Here is an 11266-nt window from a genome sequence, read left to right as displayed (position 1 = left end):
CTGTCAACCAGCACCCCCAGGTCCTTGTCCGCCGGCCAGCTCTCCAGCCACTCTTCCCCAAGCCTGTAGCGTTGCATGGGGTTGTTGTGACCCAAGTGCAGGACCCAGCACTTGGCCTCGTTGAACCTCAAACAGTTGACCCCAGCCCATCAATCCAGCGTGTCCAGATCCCTTTGCAGAGCCTTCCTACTCTCCAGCAGATCAACACTCCCACCCAACTTGGTGTCATCTGCAAACTTACTGAGGGAGCACTCGATCCCCTCACCCAGATCATCAGTAAAGATATTGAACAAGACCGGCCCCAGAACCGAGCCCTGAGGAACACCGCTTGTGACTGGCCACCAACTGGATTTAACGCCATTCACCACAACAATCTGGGCTCGGCCATCCAGGCAGTTCCTCACCCAGTGAAGAGTAAACCTGTCTAAGCCATGAGCTGCCAGTTTCTCCAGGAGAATGCTGTGGGAGATAGTGTCAAAGGCTTTACTGAATTCAGGTAGACAACATCCACAGCCTTTCCCTCATGCACTACGTGGGTCACCTGGTCATAGAAGGAGATCAGGTTGGTCAAGCAGGACCTGTCTTTCATGAACCCATGCTGGCTGGGCCTGATCCCTTGGTTGTCCTGCACATGTCCTGTGAGCGGCCTCAGGATGAACCTCTCCATAATCTTCCCCAGTACCGAGGTCAGGCTGACAGGCCTGTAGTTCCCCCGGATCCTCCTTCTGTTATCCTTTTTTCTTCAAGTTTTGTGTCACTTGTTTAGATTATTTAGACACTACAAACTAGGAAAGCTTATTTAAAATGCTTTTTTGAGGGTTAGAGTAGGTGAGGGAAGAAACTTCACAAAAATTATCATACTGAGAGTAACATCTCAAAAAAGCCTATCCAAGAGAAGGGGAGAAACGTGTGTGAATCTTGTGGCCCCAGAAAGGGTGGGGGGAGGAGGCACGAGGAAGCAAGTCAGCTGATGGAGTCAGGGTCTGAGCTAGAGAGAGAAAACTAGGTTTGGGGAGCAGGACAGGGAATTTTATGTCCAAGAGCAAACGAACCAAGAAACTTAATACAAACCCCTTGATAACTTTGTTACATGGTTTGAAGTTATATACTACTCAGTACCTTGCCTGGTGTCCTTTGACAGGCAAAGGCAAGCAGAATGCCTCACTGGATGCCTGAAGCATGCTTCTATTAAATATTTGGACTATTAGGAGTTCAGCATCATTTATTCATTTTTGACACCTGTATTGTAGTATAACATTACCTTATATTGTTACTGGTTTGGTTTCAGGTCAAAGCTATATTAATGTTTTTTAAAACAATATGTGAACTGACTTTCTTTAATAAGACCTATAAAAATGAGTACAACATCACATTTAGCTTTTAAAAGTACTGAAATACATTTGTTTCTAAAAAGAACTCGGTTTTCCACCACTTTCCATCATTCACTCAGAACTATTATTAAATAAAAAGGTGACATTGTCAGAAATTACAGCAAAAATATTGTCTAGCCCAGGTACATTTTAAATGAGAAATTTGTATGTATTCATTCGTGGCAGGGAAGGTCGATACAAGGAATGACTGTTTGTTTTGCAGGGCTGTTATGACTTGGTGACCAGTTTTATGGAAACAAATATGGGAATCATAGCTGGAGTGGCTTTTGGGATTGCATTCTCACAGGTAAGAGCATAAACACTTCCCTTCCCCCCTTTTTGCCCCTTCTCTCTTTTTCTTTACCCAGACTTCAAGGAAGGAAGGATTATGGAAAGGGACTGAACTCAGCATGCTCATTAGTCCTGAGGTCATCTGTTCATTGATTTTCTTTTTTTCAACTTAAATGAAGTTTCTCCTTGGGAATATCAGTTACGGTTGAGCTAATGACTAGCTCAAGGAAAACAACTTGTCCCTCCACTGGGTCAAATAGAGGTTAACCCAATAAAACATTGGCTTAAATGGAGCATAAACAGCTAAGAAGACAAATAGCTTATCCATTGTTTGGATAGGCTTCTATCTTCTAAGCCCTCTTATTTTTTCTTAAAGGAGTCTAGAATTCAAATAAGAGTGTACCTTCAGGCCTCCCCATCCTGGGCCTGGAGCCTGGAGGGGGCATCTGGTTTTGGTGACCAATTTTTTTTTTTTTTTTTCCTTTTAGCACTGAACACTGAGCAGAGATCTGCCAGAATCAGATTATTAAACCAACTCCTTGCCTGCACCAAAAGGAGTGTGGCATGGGAGTGACAAGAGGAGGGCTAAAAAGGTGTTTGCTGCTCCCTGATATTCAAACTGTCTTCACCTAGACAGGAGCTGGGGAAACTAAAGGTCTGGTCAGAATCTTCTGATCAAGAAGGGGCAGGAAAATACCTGCATCTTTCAAACAAGATGCTCCTTTATACTCATCACTTTGTGTGTGATGACAAGGACTCCTGGAAACATGGAAAAATGAGAGAGAGGGAAACAGGGGCAACACAAAAGTGTTTGCAGAATGGTTCAGCAAAAATGCACAGTGACATGTGTGATGTCCGTATGACGTACTTCTACCTGAGAGGCAATCTGCCTTCTTTCTGCAGAGAGTACCCAGTGCAACTGCAAATGTTGTATTCTCAAACAATCACGGACCCTTCATTTGCTTCATTCGCACAATATTAAAAATCTGGGTCCTGAGGCAACACTGAAAATATGAATATATCTGTTGAATGACCTAGGTGTATCCAGTGGTTGGAAAAAATGAGGTGATAGGAAAAATTATTTGACTTCTTAAAACTCATGAATTCAGTTAGTGAGCTGCAGGTTTACACTGTGCTACACTGGAAACAAGTGATTTGCCAGTACTGTTGCCACTGTTGGGCAAGTGAATTTAATGGGAGGGCTGTGGCTGCCCTCTTGCCCCTGCTGCCCCATGTGATCAGCCCGTGCTCTGCTGAGCAGTGTTTTAGTCACATCTCTCTGAGGTTTAATTTGCTCAACAGTTAAAATTGCCTCCAGGTTCTTCAGAGTAGCTGCCCCCAAGCTGTGTGGAAAATGGCCACCACATCCTCTCTTGGTCAACATACGCATAACCCAATGGACCCCTAAAACTCTTGGGCTCAGACCAGCTGACTGTCCTGCCTGGGGCATATCGGGAGACCTGATGCCTTCTAACTTGGTGTTAGACGTGAGAAGCCCATGATTTGGCCTGTCAGCCTGTTTCATGTGGGCATAAGTGTTGATTCATCATACTGCCAGCCACCCAGAGCTTGTGTGTGGGTGTCAGGTCTTTGGGATCCAGAAGCAGTGAAACCACCAGTCTGGAGCTGTTGATGCATGGAGCAGGGGGAGTTTGGGCATTTTTTTAAATAGGCTATTCTAGTTCTTGTTGAAGGGTCACGGTTGTCTTGATATTCTTCTCCAACCTTGATTATGACTTGATTACTGCTATAGGACTCTGAGCTCTTATTTCAGTTTGGTTTCTAGACAGCCACAAGGCTATAAAGAATCTTTCAAAATGCTTCATATAAAACTATCCAAAAGAAAAATGGGATGAGTAGAATTTTACAATTCATATGCTGCTGGGGCAAACGCGTCAGTCAGGACCAATGCTACCTGAAAGCCTTTAATCGGTGTATTGTATGTACGATAGGCAAAGCATCATCTTATCTTGCCTGAAAGTTGTTTGCAGCTGGGAAGGAGCCTGCAGGAAGAGTGCAAGCACAAATGGACAGTATTTTGGCACGTGCCGGGATGTTTGATCTAGGTCATCAGTTGTTGGTGAGCTCGACACAGGAAGGCGGGCGGACAGTGCGGGCAGAGTGTGGCCCCTGCAACAGGAGCCCTTTGGCGCAAGGCGAGATTAGTCTGACAGGCTGCAGGCAGCCCGGGGGGGGAAGGCACTTTGCTGCTGCGTCTCCGAGTGAAAACCGAAGTATGTTTTGATGCGGCGTTGTCAGCTGGTGCTGCCTGATGGCAGCGTGCGCCCTGCTGCCAGCTGGGGATGTCGCTCCCCTGCCTAAGCGCAAGGCTCTGGCACTCCGAGTAGGTACTCAGCTGCTTGAGGTGTTTGTGAATGTGTGAAAAGGAGAAGAGAGAGGATGCAGGGGGCAAAAATGCATCTCTCCTGGGGTGTGAAGAATAGAAGGTGGCCAGTTATCATTTACTGCCTAATCTGTTTTGCTGGACCCAATTAGGGACGGTATTTACAAATTGATTTCAGGTTAACCGTGGCTGGCAATAATGCCAGGCAGTGCTCCAGCTATAGGCGAGATTTCGCTGTTCCTACTGAGAATAGGTTTAATCTGAATAAAAGACAAATTAGATCATGTTGCTCTTCTACAGTAAAGCATGCTCAAGGGCCTTCACATGATTTGTTAGGTGTTGACTAGCATGGGGAATGTGCTGATTCCCAGAAACAGGGAAAGTTAATGTAATGGCATTACACATCTTACAGGCCGGGCACAGACCCTCCAGTCAGAGTCAGAGTTTTAAAAAAAAATGCTGTGTTGCTGACATTGTCTGTACTGCTCCTCAGATTTGAAATAATAATAATAAAATACAATTTGCCTGTTCTTGGAATCAGATGCCAATGCTGACTTCCAGCTGGAATAATTTCAGTTTAGCAGGTGCTCTTCAGAGCAGCAAAATGATCACTGTGTTGTGCCCAACAGAGAGTAAAATTATGCAAGCAGCATAGACGATGAGGAGTTTTGCCAAGATAAAACTACAGCACAAGTGTTGCCTTAAGGGACACAAGAGGCAGGGTTTGGGTGGGGGTTTATAGGTTGTGGTTGCAGTAGAGTCCCTGAGTAGGGGAGTCTCAGTGCAGTGTTAAGGCCAAATTATTCCTTTTGTACAAAAGGACTGGAAGCCAGGTGCTCTCTACATGCTCAAAACCAGTTCCTGAACACACTCGGTTCCCATCGTTTGAAAATATGTTCTCATATGGCTACAGTCCCCCTCTACAGTGCGGCATCCACCTGCCTTCTTTACTTGTTAAAGTTAATGTGAGTAGCTCTGCCTGACTGTGGATGCAGTTCTGGTACAGACATCATCCACCTTTGCTGCAGCTCCTGTCTGAGTATAGGGAGGCTGAGACTTGGCCCTAGCACAGGATTACACCTCTGTCACCCCTTGCACCAAGGTTAGGGAGCGGGATCTGTATCGGGATCCAATATGTGACTTGAAATCTAATATAAGATGAATTTTGTTGCTTCTAAATACTAATCACCGTGGATTCAGCATGGAGATAGGAACTGTGCCAGAGGCATACTTCGGCACAGGAGGCTGACTCAGGTAAGTGATTTGTGACACAAAAAATTTGCTGTCTTCTAAAATAGGGACAGGGAACCTGGCTGCTTGAAGATCTGCATATTGAGAATATGGCAAGGTAGATCATTTAACTAAACAATTATTCCTGAGGGATAAAAAAATCCATTTTTAGCTTACCTGATCCACTGATGAATTCACAGTTAGTTCAACACATTTCTATTTGTAGAAATTCTCTCAAAGAATGAGAAATGGTGGACCCAAAATAAAATGGAAATTCAAATTGCACTTTAGTTTCTCTTCAGTATAATAAGATGTAATAAATATGTCGTGCAGGACGGCTTCCAGTCCAGGTTAACTCCTGCAAAATAACTATATTAAAAAGCCAGTTATCATGTTTGTGATGGGAGATAAGATTGCCAGCAAGTTGCTGTGGATGGATATCAGTGGTCAGATCTGAGATATGCATGAGATGACTGCTAGAAACCATGGAGAGATTAACAATGCATGCACTGCATTCTGCTCTCTGGAATGAGCTTTGGCCAACAGGGTGGTAGTAAAGAAGACACACTGGAGGGATACGGGTTTCCCAGTGCTCTAAGCCAAATAATTTGTCAGCAATTTCAGGTTTTCTGTGGCAAGACCAGAGTTACCAAGACAAACTCTGTTTTCTCTGTAATAGTTCAGAGGACCAAGATAATCTTAGAAAAAAGAGAAGAAAGGGGAAAAGTGGGAGAGAATACAAATGCAGAACCAAGTCTGGCATCTCAGCACCCAAAAAACCGGGACTATTAAAAATAATGAATTAATAAGTGGATAAAAGTTGAGATGGGGCACTTGAGAGACAATGGGAATGAAGGGAAATGAATGCAACTTCTAGCAGCTAGTTTCTTTGCAGGGATCTTTTTATGCCAATTCCTCAGGTTTCACAAAGAAGCCACGGGGACCTACTGCACAACAGGATAAGGGGCTTCCTCTTAAGAGCAGAGGTTGCAAGTGATCAAGCAAATGCAGAGATCAATTGGGGGTGGAGAGCACTCGTTTGTGGTTCGCAGACTGGGAGCCTCTAACCTGATTTAAATGCAGAGGATTGTAGTTATGACTGTAATGAAAGAGCACCGTGAGGAAAATTCTGCAACTTTATACAGTATTGCCTCTTCTTGGCTACTGGAGGGACAGGACTCTTGTGGTTAAATGTGGAAGTCCACACACCTTGGAAAATATGTGGTTTTTATATGTGTTCAGAGTACTTCTAAGATTTATTATTATTATAGCTCTGCTATGTCCTGGTACTAGCTAGAAATGCTGTATAAAATGCATATGCAACGGCACAATATGCATGCCATTACTTTTAAAATATAGAAGTTTAATATTATGGTACTATAACCACTTAAATGCATAAACCAGCATGTGGTCAGAGCCAAGAATTAATAAGTGGGCCAAAGATCAGAAAGGTAAATTCATGTGTAGCCTGCCATTCATCTTACAAGTGACTTGAATAAATTAAAACATCGTCACTTGCCTGCAAATACTACAAAGCTTAGACACACTGATTATTAGAGTTACAGCCTGTGTAAAACAGAAGAATACCTAATTAAAGGTAGCTGGGGATGTCTGCTACAGCTGAAGGGGGAAAGAAAGCCCATGGCTTCCTATTTGTATGGGCTGCAGCATTTTTCCCCTTGTAAACCTGATACGAGCAGCAGATTGTGGCCACGAACAATGATGGCCGTAATCTGGGTGCTTGTGATGGGAAATAATAGATATTTTGTGGCACAGGCAGAAAAAAAAAAGGAAACTTGAATATATGTATGTCGTTGGCCATCGTAGGATGAGGGAAGAACTGATTTGGGTCTGGGATGGAATTTGCACAGTGAAATAAATAGGATGAAATACTCTGTGAAGTTCATCTTAATGAAAAATGCAGTAAGGCAGAGAAGTAATCTCTCAGACCAGCTGAGGAATGTGAGAGAAGGCTGAAAGGTACCAAAAACACAGAAAAGGGATAGTGAAGTGGGTGGGACAGGGCCACCCAGAGGCACTTACTCTGTTCTGCCTCTCAGAGCACAGAGAAATACATGTGAGGGACACGCTATGGGAAATCTCATTCTCCAAAACTCGGCTGAGCTAAAGAAACATCGCACGAGTAAGCAGTGGGAGTGTTAAAGACTCTCTAGTAAACCCACAGGATGTGGTGGGGTTTCAGCAACACTTCCCAAACAGCCAAATTGATAAAATCATCCTCCTGGTGACTGGAATATTTAAGCATGGAAATACAAAGCCCAGCCAGAATATGCTGGCATCCTCATTGTTGCCGGTCTATGGACTCCTGGGCGAGTAGCACTCTGGCTACCAAATAAGCTTCCTGCTGGAACACCCGTCTAGAGGAGTTTACTAGAAAAGGCACAGATGGCTAAACTGTCTTCTAGGTATCAAGTGAGATTTTCAAAAGCTGAGGAGGGTTTTCAGCACCCACATCTCTTTTGGCAACTGTGAAAATACAGCCCCCAAAACCTAGTAGCTTAGGTTTTTACTGGAGGTGGGTCAGGAGGTGTTATCTGTGCCCCACGTCTAGTTATAACCAAGGCAGTGTCATCCTTGGTATTTGGTGGCAAAATTGGGGGTTGCATGTGGGGGACGATGGGGATTCATACTGCTTTTAAAGATGACTTTAAGCCCTTTTGAGATGACCAGAGCAGTCCTGCTGGACACTGAAACAGGAGAGGGAGCAAATTTCTAGCAAATGAAGCATGTCCTGACCAGAAACGTGGCATCTTAGGGGCAGAAAACAGTTCACCTGGATTTCAGGTACCCTGGTGTCGTGGTTTAGCCCCAACCGGCAACTAAGCACCACATAGCCTCTCGCTCGCTGCCCCACGGTGGGACAGGGGAGAGAATTGGAAGAGTAAAAGTGAGGAAATTCATGGTTTGATATAAAGACAGTTTAATAAGTAAAGCAAAAGCCGCGCACGCAAGCAAAGCAAAACAAGGAATCCATTCACCACTCCCCATGGGCAGGCATCTCCAGGGAAGCAGGGCTGCATCACGCATAGTGGTTTCTTGGGAAGACAAATGCCATCACTCCGAGCACCTGGCTTGGTCTTGCTCTGGGCTGATGCCAGCCCAAATCAAGCAGTTGGCTGGTAGAGAAGACATATATTTCGGTGATGATCGCATTAACAGGGAGCGCTGACGGTCTAGGGGAAAGGGCACGCAATCCCAAACGCGAAAGAGAAGAAGGAGCCAGTTTGGACGAGCAGCCGGCCAGGCGTTATCTACGCATGCTCTGCGGGGTCTGAGGGAGCTCCCCTGCTGCCGAAAGGTTGTGATCCCCCTCCTCAAGCACTGCTCCCTTCCGATGCACTCTGCTCACAGCAGAAGGAGACGGGCAGAGGCGTCCCCTCCCGCGGGTGTGGGGGAGCCAGCCAAAAGCAGCTGTGACACCCCTTGCTTGGAGCCAGCTCCAGGGAAGGCTGGTCTGTCTGCAGAGACGGCCTTCTCGCCTCACCCCCATAGCCAGGGATGAGCTGTAGCAGTCTGGACATGCTCATGAGTTAATTAATTGACCAATCCAAATGAGAAAAGGGAGGCTGAGTTATTTATAGTATATTAACGCTTGTTGGCGTACGCAGGAAACGCTAACAAACTGCAATAGGCAAAACATTGAAATGACTGAGTGCTTATTGACGAGTGGAAGCCAGGGATCTGTTTTCAATAATCTGAGTGACAGCCAAGGGAATAGTCAAAGACTTTTTTTTTTAAATTTATTTCCAGATTTATAACGCTTATTTCTCCGGTCCTGCATCATTTGTAAAGAAAGCGTAATCACTCTGGGGCAGTAGGAAGCTTTTCCCCAGCACACTGTCAACACAGTTAAGGGGGCCGCCAGCTCTCGGTGGTGGTGGGTGGTGGCGAGGGACCCAGGTGGAGCTTGCGAGTGAAACGCAGCCGGTAGTGTGCTGACACCCCCGCCAGTTTACCCATCCACCTCTGACTTGGCCAGGCAATGACACTGGAGCTGAAAAGTAGCAAAAAGGCATGCTGTCTATCAAATAAATATGCTCCGATAGCAATCATGAGGGAGGTCTGGCAAAGAAAGTTGGGAGCTTTTAATGCTGTTTTTCTGATTAGAGCGGTCCTTAAAATAAGGCATAAATTTTGTAGTGCATAATAGCTCCAGAACATGAAATCTTTGCTCACCATGGCCTGTGCTTTGCTCTGCATTCATTTAACTTAACAACTTCTGTTCTACTTCTGTTCTTGTCCGGAACAGTTGATCGGGATGCTGCTGGCATGCTGTCTGTCCCGGTTTATTACTGCTAACCAGTACGAGATGGTGTAACAAGGTGAGTTTTCTCCACTTTCCATGTGGTATGCTATATACACCCCAGTATATATGTCATGGCTGTGCTGCTTCTGCTGAAGACAGCGGGCAAGTTTTAGATGCTCAGTGTGTTCCTCAGGAATTAAGTCTTCCCATGGGATTCTTTGCTTTGGGATTTTCGTCTCAATATTCTGTCTGGTGGGTAAAAGGGTCGAGGGGCGGGGGAAAGGCATTGTTGAACGTTTTGTCATTTCAGTTTTCTTCTTGAGAAGAGAGGACAAAATACCTGCCATGAACACTGTTAACAACCAGAGCAACCCACCTTTTTTTTAATCCCCCCTGCTCTCTAGTCTTTCAGGAGTGTGAAGTCCAGAGCCTGTCTGAAGGTCAGGAGCTGCAGAATTGGAGAAAGACTGACACGAATGTTATAGCACACACTGTCTCTCGCACGCACGCACGCACACCCACACCCCCACAAGCAAGCCCGTGCGCGCGCACACTTGCACCCCACCTCCCGAACTCTGTCCCATGCGTAGTGTACCATTCTGTGAAGTACCGCGGTGCCACCGAGAGCAGCCGAGTCCCCTCGGCCTCTGGACCCAGACCCCATCCCCGCGGCTCGGCATAGGACGGCACCGTATGTATGTTCTTGGTCACGCAGTAGTTGCATTGTAAGTTAACAAAGGTAATTCATTAACAGCATTGATCGGGCTGTGCATGTAGTGACTGGAGGGCATAATTAGCCTTTCACCATGGTTAATAAGTGTTGCACACGTTCATATAAACCGGTATATGAAATATATATATTCTTTTGGTTTTATCTTAATTTCGTGTTTTGTTTATTGCTTTACTAAGGTTTTCATCCTTTCCCCCTTCCCTGCGCCTGCCCCCTTCCCCAAAAACAAAGGAATCAGTAACATAACGTAAAGATACTTGAAAATGATGTTAAAATGTTGTGCTTGAAGGGAACCGTTACTCCTGATGTTCTTCTACATCTTTGATTCTTACTCAGTGTTGTATGCCTAGTGCGTATCCCGGTAGGCTTTGTCTAGTGCATTTTGCCTCTGAACCCGATCCTGTGTAATACTGTTATTAAGCTGTGTTGTTGCTTACTGTGAAGGCAGGAATTTTGCTTCCTTTATTTTTATTAGGTAGTTATGAACTAATTGAACTGTGCTGTACTGCGGCCTTCATACTTTTTTCCTGTTCTTTCTTTTTCTTTCTTTTTGCATTGAGGTTGCAGTCACCAAATACATTGTTGAAACAAATCGAAATAAAAACACACACACACAAATAAAAAAAATCACAAAAAAACAGGCATATGAAATATTTTTGGGGGAAAGCAAAAGTTTAAAAACCTTTTTAAAAAAATAGAACTTTTTTAATAATGCCTCTGTCTAGCATGCCAACGAGAATGCATTGATATTGTGAGTATTTGTGATATACGTATTAATAAATGGAACCATTACAGATTTCTAGCCGCTTCCTTTTTGTTCTTTAGTCATAACAAAACTCTTTCAAGGGGGGAAGTGAACATGAAACACAAGTGCACAGCTTGGAGTGACATGTCTTTATGCATATTTTAACAACTAACTCACTTGTGGCAGAAAAATGTTGCTACCCTGGGGAAAAAAGAGAGCGAGCTGGAATTGTTTCAAAACTCCTAGAAAAACCTTCCACAGCTGGTTTCACCACGTGAGAAATACATAC

General features: G+C 44.7%; 1 long non-coding RNA gene across 1 annotated transcript; it reads left to right on the top strand.

The window, feature by feature from the left end:
* The first annotated feature begins 1593 nt into the window (after window positions 1–1593).
* Window positions 1594–11031, top strand: LOC104623916. The gene is made up of 3 exons (XR_738064.1): window positions 1594–1677; window positions 9506–9578; window positions 9907–11031. It is a non-coding gene; the product is annotated as an uncharacterized LOC104623916 (long non-coding RNA).
* The last annotated feature ends 235 nt before the right edge of the window (window positions 11032–11266 follow it).

Source organism: Phaethon lepturus, unplaced genomic scaffold (assembly GCF_000687285.1).
Source record: "Phaethon lepturus isolate BGI_N335 unplaced genomic scaffold, ASM68728v1 scaffold52307, whole genome shotgun sequence".
NCBI classification, from domain to species: Eukaryota; Metazoa; Chordata; class Aves; order Phaethontiformes; family Phaethontidae; genus Phaethon; species Phaethon lepturus.
Note: the sequence above shows the minus strand (reverse complement) of the source record. Positions and strands in the feature narration are given on the sequence as shown.